At 42.9% G+C, this 12895-nt stretch overlaps 1 long non-coding RNA gene across 1 annotated transcript in view; it reads left to right on the top strand.

Moving 5' to 3' along the window:
• The window catches only part of LOC131839369 (uncharacterized), a 45729-nt gene that overhangs the window by 16433 nt on the left and 16401 nt on the right, over positions 1-12895 (top strand). Inside the window, exon 2 of the long non-coding RNA XR_009356934.1 lies at positions 10808-11027. This is a non-coding gene — a long non-coding RNA (uncharacterized LOC131839369). The remainder of the gene's footprint in view (positions 1-10807; positions 11028-12895) is intronic.

Raw genomic sequence — 12895 nt, 5'->3', positions numbered from 1 at the left:
GGAGCAGGACAGCATGAAACTGAACTTTCAACCAAAGATCAGTTCTGACATAAGCTATGTTCATTTATATAAGAAGTATTCGATGTGGACTGACACTGTTGGAAGCTCTGGGCCATATGCCAGACCTTGGACAAGTCACTTAAACTGCCTGGACCTTATTTTCTCCCCCTGCAAGTGGACACATTGAGATCCACCTCACAAGATAGTAATGTATGTAAAATGACTGCACACTACAGTAGTCTACATAAATGTATAATATTCTTCACTACTTTAATGTAACTTTATTTTGAATTTCTAACCCTTCTAGAAAGTCTTCATGACCTCAGTCTGGGAAGACTTAAATGGTTTCTATATTTATTATATAAGCAACTATAGTGATTTTCCTTTATCTTATTTTCTTTTCTTTGGTGGGAGCATCCTAAACATTTTGAATTTTCTCAGGGAATGATGAGATGTCTTCATCCTCTCTTGACACCTCTCTCTGAGATACAAGAGTGTAGGAGTCCAGCTTGGAAGTTGGCCACTGGGGAGGAGAAGAGGAGAAAGGAAAAGTTGGTGTTTGCAAGTTGCCTTGGTTACAGGTATCACCTCCCTTTTGATGAGGGCCTGCCCTCTGAGAAAGCCTGGTTTTAATTTCCCCTTTGAAATGGGAATTGGACATTGTTGCCAATTTAGATTTCACTGGTCAGCTGTTTGGCAGATTCTGGTCCCCTGAGGCTATTTTTGCTCAGGCTACCCACTGGCCGTTTTGCAGCCACGATTCATTAGTCCAACAGTTCTGATTTGGGTTAGGATGAATGGCCTTAATACTGCTGCTCACTAATCACCTTGAAAAGGACCACTCAAGCCATAACTGTGGGGTGGAGAGGGTGTCACCCCAGGAAAAAAAGTGATGAAACCCTATTCTACTGGATGAAACACTCTGTGTTTTGATAAATGCATTGCATGGTTGGGATGTCACTAATATTCTTACAAGTGGAAGGGGAACTGGTGTGGGGAAAAGAGTGAAGATACAGGTGTGAGAGGTTGTGAGAGCTGGGGTGACATTGGGGTGACACAGATGGGTTGGTTGTAAGGTTCAGGACAGGTTCATCATCTGCCAGATGGAGTTTGCTACCCAAGTTCCATCCCTGGAAGTGTGGGGAGCTACTTTTGGGGCAGTGTACCAAGGGAAGGTTTTGAGGGCCAGGTTGACTTAGCAGAGAGGGACCTGGAAGGATGTAAATATGCAATCATAGAGCTAAAGAGTAGAGATAAAAGTAGAAGCCAGAAGGTAGACCAAGACACCAAAAGCTAGGGAAAAAGTGAGACACATGTTGAACTGATGGGACTTAAGAATTATAGCTGGGCAGAGAGAATGAATGGTTGGTGATGAAAAAGGGGGAGAAAAGGATTTCAAAAAGAATTTAAGGGCAAGATGAAAGGGGGAGAAGCTGCTATTCCAGTATCTGAATCCACAGATGCTGGCTATCTGCTAGACCATTTCTTGGATGGAATCCCAGAGAAATTTTTCTTAGGTGTACTGGGAGTGGGGACATGGCCTCCTTATTCTGGAAAGTCAGGCCAAACCATGCTTTCATGAAGGTGATGTTAATACATGTGACAATGCCTTGTTAACCATAAAACAGTTCGAATGTTAGTGATTATTGATGTTTACTCTATGATAATAGCAAACATGTGTATTATTTCCCCTTCGGCCCCTGAGAGGATCCTCTCCTGCCAGCTGACCTCAGTCAAGTCTACCTCCGCCCATCAGAGAGGTTCTAGTGGTGGAACCTACAAAGAGAAGGAGTCAGACCCTTCAGCCCTCTCCCAAGGGTCCCTTTTGCCCTCATGCAAAATTGGAAGAAACTTGGAAGGAGTGGCCTTTTCTAAGCCAAGAAACTGTCCTCTTGAGCCCTTTCTCCAGAGCAATGGGGCTCTTCTCATCCTACATCCACATAACCAAGAGGGGCCTTTGAAGGAGTCTTCCAAGAACAAAACAATTTCCTGGAAAATGACTTGTTATCTTCTCAATTAGAAATACAGGCATTTGGCAACTCAATAGCAGCCTCCCTTGCTAAAATGAAAATAAGAAATTTCCCCACCCTGTCCTCATGCAAAGCGCCAGGCATTATCATCAGTGATAATTAGGTGAATACATTCAGTCCCACAGCAGTTGAGTAACTTGTCCATCTTCCCACAGTTAATAAGCTTACAAGTCAGGCTCAGGACTTCAGGCCCCATGTGGTTTCTTTGCCTCTAGAATGGCATTCTACCTTTGAGATGTTGTCTCAATGACCACTCCCCACCCCCATATACTCATCCTATTTCTGGAAGAAAACTATGTCTTTTGTGAACCATGATCTTTAGTATTAAACAAAGAATTCAAGTCTGAGGCATATTGTGAATAGTGTTTAACATTCCTGAACTTGAGATCTGGCCATCTTGGCCTGCTCCCTTTGATGGTAAGTTAAACATCAAGGCTATAATAATAGACTCTGCTTGTCTTAATAGAGAATAAAAGCTGGGCATTTTGCACGTGCACAGGAAATTCTTTTAAAATAACCAAGTATCAGGAGTTTATTTTTTATTCTTAAAATATGAAGTTGATTTATCTTCAAAAGTTACTCCCTAGAACTCTTCTTAAACAGTGTATTTTTCAGATGGCTGTAATGTTAATGTCTGTTCAACTAACATAAGACACAAAACCCATCATCTTCTTTTCCCTGGATCACTGGAGAAGTTTCTTAACTGGTCTTCCTGCTTCTGCTCTGCCCATCCTGCCCGTCTCTCTCCACCTTTTACTGGTCTTTTCTTTACTCAGTACCTATTCATTCAGAATGAATGTCAGAACAGTTCACTCCTTCTCTGTTTTATTTTTCTTCATTCATCAAAATGTCTGTGGAGCCCTTACTGAATGCCAGGAGCTGTTCTAGGTGCTGGGAATATATCGATGAATAAGACAAAGATTTCAGCCCTAGCAGGTAAGACAGATAATGATAATGTAAGCTTAATAAACAAAGGGGAAGAAAAAAAGACCGTAAGGAGGTGAAGCAAAAGGAAGGGGGAACCAGACTGCAAGGGTTGAGGATGAAGTAGGGAAGAGCCTTTCCAATTTTAAAATAGGGTGATCATCTTAGACCACATTAGGAAAGTGTCATTTGAGCTCAAAACCCTCCCATGGCTTCCTATTTCACCTAGAGGAAAAACCAGAGGCCTTACAGTTGCCTTATAATTGCCATCCTACAAGGTCTAGACTCCCCCCAATTTCCATGACCTCCTCTCCTTTACTGTCTCCTTAGATCAGTGGTCCTCAAACTCCAGTGGACATCACCTTGAGGGCTTGGTAAACCACAGATTACAAACACTAGTGAAATCCAAATAAAGTTTGTGTGTTAGTAGAGTTGTATCAGTGAATAGTCTTTGTTAAATAAGGTGTTAACATTAGGGGAAGTTGACTATAAGAAAAATCTTTGTACTAGCTTTACATTTCTTCTGTAAATATTAAATTATTTCAAAATAAAGTGTTAACACTACCCCCCCCCCCCCCCACACACACTTATACCACACTGCCGATTCCACCAGAGAGTTTCTATTTCTATAGATATGGAATGGATTCTGAGAATTTACACTTCTCTAACTATTCCCCAGATAATGCCAATGCTGCTGGTCCAAGGGCAGAATTTGGAGACCTAATGCCACTCACATCTAGCCATGATGATCTCCATGGTCCTCCTAGAACAGCCCTAAGACTCCACTCTTGGGCATCTGCACCTGCTTTTCTCCCTGTCTGAATTCAACTCACTTCAGAACACGGCTTATAAAGTACCTTCCTCACCTCCCCCAGGTGTCCATTCAATAGGGAAGACTGCTTAACCAATTGAAAATAGTTAGCTGTTCATGTCTTCTGCCCATTTCCTGACTGGATTATTTGCTTTTTAGGTGCTGAGTTTAATACGTTCTTTATAGATCCTGGATACCAACCCTTTATATGATATGTCATTTGCAAATATCTTCTCCCATTCTGTAGGTAGCCTTTTAGTTTTGTTGACTGTTTCCTTTGCTGTGCACAAGGTTTTTATCTTGATGGAGTCTCAGTAGTCCATTTTTGCTTTTGTTTTCCTTGCCTTTAGGGAGGTGTCTTGCATGAAGTTGCTGGGACTGAGGTCACAGAGTTTGCTATATGTGTTCTCTTCTAGGATTTTGACGGATTCTTGTCTCACATTTAAGTTTTTCATCCATTTTGAGTTTATCTTTATGTATGGTGTAAGAGTATGATCCAGTTTCATTCTTCTGCATGTGGCTGTCCAGTTTTCCCATCACCATTTGTTGAAGAGACTGTCTTTTTTCCACTGGATATTCTTTCCTACTTTGTTGAAGATTAGTTGACCATAGAGTTGAGGGTTCACTTTGGGGGTATTTGTTCTATTCCATTGGCTTATGTGCCTGTTTTTGTGCCAATACAAAGCTGTCTTGATGACTATAGCTAATATAGCTTGAAGTCAGGCATCATGATGCCCCATGCTTTGGTTTTCTTTTTCAACATTCCTCTGTCTATTTGAGGTCTTTTCTGGTTTCATGCAAATTTTAGATTGTTTATTCCAGCTCTGTGAAAAATGTCAATGGTATTTTGATAAGGATTGCTTTGGATGTGTCAATTCCTAGGTATCTTATGGGTTTGGGAACAATTGTAAATGGGATTGATTCTTTAATTTATTTTTCTTCAGTCTCATTGTTAGCATATAGAAATGCAGCTGGGGCACCTGGGTGGCTTAATGGGTTGAGCCTCTGCCTTCAGCTCAGGTCGTGGTCTCAGGGTCCTGGGATCAAGCCCTGAATAGGGTTCTCTGCCCAGCAGGGAGCCTGCTTTCCCCTTTCTCTCTGCCTGCCTCTTTGCCTACTTGTGATCTCTCTCTCTGTCAAATAAATAAAATAAAATCTTAAAAAAAATGCAATTGGTTTCTGTGCATTTATTTTGTATCCTGCTATGTCACTGAATTGCTGTACAAGATCTAGCAATTTGGGGGTGGTCTTTTGGGTTTTCCACATAAAGTATCACGTCATCTGCAAAGAGTGAGAGCTTGACTTCTTCTTTGACAATTTGAATGCATTTTATTTCTTTTCGCTGTTTGATTGCTGAGGGTAGGGCTTCTAGTACTATGTTGAACAATGGTGGTAAGAGTGGGCATGTCTATTGTGTTCCTGTGCTTAGGGGAAAAGCTCAGTTTTTCCCCATTGAGAATGATTCTCGTTGTGAGTTTTTGTGAATGGCTTTTATAATATTGAGGTGTGTTCCCTCTGTTCCTACACTTTGAAGAGTTTTAATCAAGAAAGGAAGTTGTATTTTGTCAAATGCTTTTTCTGCATCAATTGAGAGGATCCTATGCTTCTTGTCTTTTATTAATGAGATCTATCACATTGATTAATTTGCAAATGTTGAACCACCCTTGCATCCCAGGAATAAATTCTTTTAGTGTACTGTTGGATCCCATTGGCTTATATCTTGGTGAGTATTTTGGAAAAAAAACAAGTCTGCTTACTCCTCCCCTTCAGGATTCCCTGCCATCTTGGCTGCTGCTTTTTTTTCTCCACAGACAGTCACAACCATGTGACACAGTATATATTCTGTTATTTGTATGTTTTTCTATCTCCCATCAACTCTGCCCAGAAATGTAAGCTCCTGAGGGTGGCTTTTCTGTCTCATTCTCTTCAGTAGTTAGAACAGTGCCTCATCACAGTGTGAGTTCAAAGACCATACATTTACTAGATGAGTGAAGGGATGAATAGGGCAAAACAGCTCTCAAGAAATGGCATAGCAGCATCCATGAGAGCTCAGATTCAAGAGTCTGAAAGATCTGGGCTCAAATACCTACTCAGTTCTATATAATTTGTTTCATCTTGGGCAAAGTACTATCCTCAACAAAAATTGAAGGGAGTCCCAGTTATACTATCTCATAGGGAAATGTAAAAATTCAGTGCCATAATATAGGAAAGCACTTAGCACAGTGGGAAGCATAGAATAATCTCTTAATAAATGTCAGCTAATAATGTTTTTGCTTTGCAAATTTGTAGGGCAAATTTAAACAACCAGGACCTTGGTTAAAATTCAATTTTGCATGGAAACCAGTTCCTTAGAGTTGGTGAAAGCAGTTTCTGTGATAATAGCTAATATTTATCGAATTTCACTCTGTCCCATGCTCATGTGTTCTAAACACTTTACATGTACTATCTCACTCAATGTTACAACCACCCATAAGCTAGGAGCTATAGAATCTCTGTTCTGCAGATTAGGACACCGAGGCTCAAGAAAATAAGCAACTTCCCTGTCATCACACAGCAGGCCAGCAGAAAAGCTGAGATTTGAATGTGACCTTTGAGCCCCAGCTATACTATGCTATGCTGCTCCTAATATACTTCCATGTTATTTTATTAAATCCCCACGCAACCCTACAGTGTGAGCATTATTACCCTTGTCATAAATGAGTGACATGGTTTCATTCATTTGCTAAAATTATATAGAAAATGGCAGCAGGGATTTAAGTCTGGAATATTTGTCTCCATAATTTTTCCAGTACACTCTCATGATGCCTGTGAGACACCCAGATTCCAGCTGGCTACTCTGTGGCCTTTGGACAGTCCACACGGGTTGGCCGGGTAATGTATGACTCACTTGGGCCCTCACCCCAGTGCTCAGGCCCCACGAGATGGGTGGATTCCTTGAGAGCATTGGGAGTAAGGATGCAGGACTTCTCTTTTATAAAAGAAATAATTATCTTCTAATCTGTTTTATATCTGGATTCAGTTTGGTCTTCACTAAGAGACTTCTGTGTGCCCAGTCCTGTGTTATGGGTGTGTTTTAGGGGGATCAGTGAGAAGGAGAGAATTCCTCTCAGATAGAGCTGCTTCCTTCATAGAACTCGTGATTGAAGAGCAAATAAAAATGACACTGAGACGCAGGGGTGCACTGAACTGCATGTTCCTGATAGAAGGCTTTAGGGATTCACAAAAGTGGTACTAGAGCACCTGGACAGGTTTGGGGCATGAGGACCTTAAAGGTCATGTGGAATTTGGAGGCAAAAGGAAAGATGAACCAGGCTTGGACAAAAAGGTTGAAAAGGAGGCCAGTGCTGAGATGTTCTTGGTAAAAGGGAAAAGGAAATTGGCATTTCCGGAGAATCTCTTTATGTGCTGAAGGCTGAGCTAGGCAGTCAATATATAGTATTTCTTTTTTTTTTTTTAAAGATTTTATTTATTTATTTATTTATTTGACAGACAGAGAGGGAACACAAGCGGGGATGGGGGGTGGGAGAGGGAGAAGCAGGCCTCCTGCTAAGCAGGGAGCCCAACGTGGGGCTCGATCCCAGGACCTTGGGATCATGAGCTGAGCCAAAGGCAGGCACTTAACAACTGAGCCACCCAGGTACCCCGATATATAATATTTCAATGACTCCTCAAATTAGCCCTGCAGGATGGATGGGGTTGCCTTCATTTTATAGATGAGAAAATAGGCTAGAGAGGTTAAATAATTTGGTTTTGGTCACACATCTCCTAAGTGGTAGAGTGTGGTTCAGATTCACTCTTGACTGGCTGCCAAAATGCATGCTTTCCCCATACTGCTAGGATTTTATAGGATTTCCAACCTTCCTAGGAGCAACTACAACAGGCAGCTTGATTCTTAGGATGGTTAATTTTATGAGTCAATGTGACTGAACCACGGGATACTCAGGTATTTTGTTAGCTATTATTCCGAGTGTCTCTGAGGGTGCTTCTGGATGAGATTAACATTTGAACAGGTAGACTGAGTCAAGCAGATTGCCCGCCCAGTGTGAGTGCCTCATCCAGTCTGTTGAAGGCTTGAATAGCACAAAAAGTCTGAGAATTCATTCCTGCTGCCTGTCTTTAAGCTGGGACATCAGTCTTCTCCTGTCCCTGGTCTCAGGTTGGAATTTACACCATCAGCTCTCTGCCTCTCAGGCTTTTGGACTTGACCTGGAAGTACACCTACAGGTCTTCTGGGTCTCCAGCTTGTTGACTGCAGATCTTGGGATTCCTCCGCCTCCATAATGACATGAGCCAGAACTTTATTCTCTCTTTCTCTCTCCCACTTCCCTTTTCTCTCTCTGTCTCTTGATTATGCATATCCCCATTGGCTCTATCTCTAGATACTACATTCCTTTCTGATTTCATGGCAAAGATACTCTGATTCTGATGACCAAACCTGGGCCACGGCATGGTCAGCATCTCCCAGCAGAAGGCAGAGAGCCCTGGCCTGGAAGCAGAGTCCTAACCCCAAGAATGTGGTTCCAGGAGAGAATAAAGCTGGTGCTGCCCAGAGAATGCAGCCAAACTCTTGAAGCCTCTGGTAGGTACAGTTTGACTCTGTCAACTAACTGTATGACAGGTAGGCTCTGTGCTAGGGGAGCAGAGATACCAAAGTGAAAGAGACCCAAAGTTGGTCCTCATCCAGCTCACAGTTTGCTTTGCATGGATGGGCAAAGTGATCATTTCAATACTGGTTCACACGGACTACTATTCCTTCAGCCAGCCACCCTCTGCTCCAGCCTCCATAGGTTTGTCTCTGCCCTTAGAAAATCACCAGTCGCTGAGTGCCTGCTTTAGCATGGTCTCTGGCATCCAGTCTTGTCTGTGTGATCCATTCTTTTGTGACCCCGCAGGTTACAGCATGTCTCCCCAGTGGAATAGTCAGTTACATGAACAAGCATGTCCCTTGGAATAATTGTTCATTCCTGAATATGTATTTTCAAATAGAGGACCACAAGCTGAGTATATCCTGAAGTGAAGATTCTTATGTGCTTCCTACATTGAAATTCCATCAATTTTCTAGAGCAACTCAGTACTTATTATTGCAAAATATGGTCATAATTAATGATGGCAATAAAAGCTATTAATTTTAAATATGAAACAGTTATCAGACCTTTCAAGTAGTAAAGAGACCGCATGATGCTAATCTAGATATTTTAAAGGGAATGGTCAGTTGGTTAGTTTAAAAATAAGTTAATAGCCTTTGTGAGCCAACTAATGTTTATAAAGTTTGAATACTCACACATGATAGAATAATCAAGATAACAGATTAGGTTAGAATGCAGATATTTATAGCATTACTTGGTATACTAGTATTCGTCACACAACTTAAGTGGTCTTTAAGAATCAGAATTCTTATTTTTTTTTTGAGATTTATTTTCCATTTAGGCCATGGATCTTCTGAGAAAAAGTTTTATTTAGAATGCTTCACTTCTTGTGAGGATGAGTTAAAAAAAAATATGATAATGCTGATTTTGCCTCCTCAGTGGAGAAATATCTCCAAAACATGTGAAGCAACATCGGTGATAAATCCTCTTCAACCCAGACATGAAGAATATACAAAATAGAAAGAAAAGATCATGTGGGAGAATAGCGTGATACTCAAACTACATTTTCTTTCTGGCAGTCAAACTGTTAACAAAAGCGATTTTAAGGAAATCCACTGTAGCTTCGAGCCAGCAGAGGCTTTGCTTTGGTTAGTCTCTAGCAGAAGAGAAGGACAGGTCCCAAGTGTGACACCCACATCGGTGTCAGCAGCCTCTCCACTGCCACCACCAGCCAGAAGGAGCCGTGTTTCTCCACTACCACTGTTGGAAATGTCTCAAGTAGTCACTGTGGTGATAGTGGAGAGTATAGCACTGAGAATTTACTGGGCCACATTGTCATACCAAATATTTAAAATTCAATGGCAAATAGTTTTAGTAATAAGATGTAATAGTAAGTCAGTTGTTGATTGAACTTTAGATTCATTTTACAGACTGCTGAGTTCCACTTCAGGTCCTTCTGGCCTCACCTATCTTGCCTCAGTGCTATGATTATCAGTTCTGCAAGGTTGTTGTTGACCTACTGGTCAGTAGGTCCTGACCTACTTCCTGTAGGTGCAGCCCGTTGGTGCCCAGCCTCAGTCCCATGCATGAGCTTCTCACCTCCAGCCTGGGGTTCTTGTCGACACCAAGTCACCCCTCTGGATGCCTTACTTAAGAACACTGGAGCCCAGGGCAAATAAAGCTACACTAACAAACTGGCAATGGAAGTTGGTGAGTCAATTCTCCTTTTCTCTTGCCACAGATTGTCCTGAGACTCAATATGTATGTCTTCAGGGGATGGTCCCACAGCAGCCAATAGCCAATTACAGCTAACTTGTGCTTATTCAATATTGAATCCTACCCTTGGCTCTCACTCTGTTTAGTTTTAAGGATAGGTCAACAAATTCTCTAGCATTCCTCCCCTCAACAGAGTTTCATTTTCCTCTATTTGAATGTGGATTGGACTCAATATCTGCTTCTAGAAAACAGAATTCAGCAGAAGTCATGGAATGTCACTCTCAAAGTTATAAAGAAAAATAAACATGACCTCCTTCTTGGATTCTCTGTTACTGGTGGAATTGTGTCCGCCCTCCCCCCACAAATTCACATGTTAAAGCCTTGGTCCCCAGGTATCTCAGAATATGGCTGGATTTGGAGATAAGGTCTTTGAGGAAAAAATTAAGTGAAAAATGAGGCCATGAGGGTGGGCTCTGATTCAATAGGACTGGTGCCCTTGTAAGAGGAGGAAGAGACCCCAGGGATATGTGTACAGAGGAAACCATGTAAAGATACAGCTAGAAGGTGTCCATCTACAAGCTGAAAAGAGAGGCCTTAGGAGAAACCAACCCCACAGACACCTTCATCTCGGACTTCCAGCCTCTAGAACTACAAGGAATGAATTTTCGAAGCCACCCAGTTCTGTGGCCTGTTGTTATGACAGCTGGAGCTGGCTAATACATTTTCCCATTCTCTTTCAGATCACAGACTCTGGGGGAAGCTGGCTGCCATGACACATGGGGCTGCCATGACAGCCCCACAGAGACACCCCTGTGGCCAGGACTGAGGTCTCCTGACAGCAGACCTGTTGGTGAGCCTGGAAATCTTGGAGGCCCAGCTGACGGTGTGCAGACAGTCTGAGAGATCTTGTGCTAGAGCTACGAGGCAAAGCTACTCCTGGACTCCCAACTCACAGAAACTGTGTGAGACAATAGTGTTCATTATTTTAAGCCACTGAGTTTAGGATAAATTGTAACACAGCAACAGAATATTAATGCCCCTCCTTTCCTGCCTCATTGTCCTTCCCTTCACCCCTATGCCCAGAGGTGGTCCCAGTGCAATGGCATACTTCATATGGTTCCTCGCCTCAGGTTCTGCTTGCTGGGGGAACAGACTAAGACACTTCAAAATTCCATTATGGTGGTCATAGTCTGCCCTGACCCTTGGCTTTTGCTGAATACTGTCTTTTAACATCTGACCATTTGTGATTTAGACAAAATGGGTATCTAGTTTACCTTTAAATCATTTATGATTAAAAAATGTATCAATCAAATACCTACTCTGGGCAGGGACTGTCTTAAACTTGAGATATGATAGTCAGCAAAAAACAGACAGGTGTGTTTTCTCATGAGGAACCCAGGAGTTGGGGAACAGCCTTCAGGAAAATATGTCTGACCTAGTCATGGCAGCCTCTGAGGCTCCAGCCTCCCCTAAGTGCACGGAGTATGTCCCTGGTAGAGTCAAACATAGAACCTGTGGTCCCTTCCTTCCAGCTCTTTTTAATGAAAGGACCACTCACACATGACACTGAAGACTTTAGTCTCCTGAATGTGCAGCTCTAGGTGCCCCTGTCTGCCTCCTCTACCTTTCAGTGGGTGCTTGTTGATGCCAGCTATTTGGGAGGCCAAGTGGGACAGTGGTTATGAGGGGAACTCAGGAGTCAGCCTGTCCATCATGGCCCTTACTCATTAGCTGTGTGACTTGCTAAGGTAAGTAACCTCAACTTTCCCAGCTGTGGTGAGATAATAGTGCCTAGTCATAGAGTTGTTGACAGCATTAGCATTGATCATATTTTAATGGTGCTCAGGATGGAGCCTGGCATATAATAAACGTTGGCAATTGTTATGTGCTGGGCACTGGGGAGGGAGCCAAATGCATCATAATTCATATGCCCAAGAAGCTAATGAACATGGGGCACTCAAGGAAAGAGGTCCAGCTGTTACCAAGCCATGGAAGCCATGCCTGGGCCTGGCTGGTGTGCAGTGAGGTACCAGCTTGCTGAAGGAGTAAGTGAGGAAAACCCAGGAGCCCAGATGTTGTGGACTGAATCACAGCCATCAACAATGTCCACATTCTAATACTCAGAACCTGTGGATGTTACCTTGCATGGTAAAAGGAACTTTGCAGATGTGATAAAGTTAAGGATCTTGAGGTAAAGAGATTATTTTAGATTATCAGTATGGGTCTAATGTAACCATCGGTATCCTTAGAAGAGGGAGGCAGGAGGGTCAGTCAGAGGGGAGGTGGCGATGGAGGTAGACTGCAGTGATGTGGCCATGAGCCAAGGAATGCAGGCAGCCTCTAGAAGCAGGCAGAGGCCAGAAATCGATTCTCCCCTGCAGTCTCTAGTGGAATCAGCCCTGCCCTGTAAGGTGCCTGTGGAACTTCTGGCCTTCAGGGCAGTCATGCACGATGTGTGTGGTTGGAAGCCACTGAGTTTGTGGCAACTTTGTTAACAGCAGCAACACGAGAACTAACACACAGCTTCACATTATCAGGGAACTGAATGGTAAGCAACTGAAGCAAGTCCCCTCACAAAGAGACTTCTCAGAGGAAGGGTCACTATGCCTCTCTGGGGGGCCAGCCAGGGGCCAGCTCAATAAGCTTAGGAAGGAAGATAGCCCAAGTTTCACGAGTGGAGGGATCCCTGCTCCCTTGCATCTCCAAGCAAAGGACCTCTGGGGGGAGGACATGAAGAGTCTCCCACTACAGACAGCCCAAGTGGGTCTGGGAGAACAGGGACCAGGACATGCTAATGCCCAGAGCAGGGCCACCTGTTTCCAGAGATC

This window comes from Mustela lutreola, chromosome 8, assembly GCF_030435805.1.
Source record: "Mustela lutreola isolate mMusLut2 chromosome 8, mMusLut2.pri, whole genome shotgun sequence".
NCBI classification, from domain to species: domain Eukaryota; kingdom Metazoa; phylum Chordata; class Mammalia; order Carnivora; family Mustelidae; genus Mustela; species Mustela lutreola.
The sequence above is the reverse complement of the archived record's forward strand: the minus strand, read 5'-3'. Positions and strand labels throughout refer to the sequence as shown.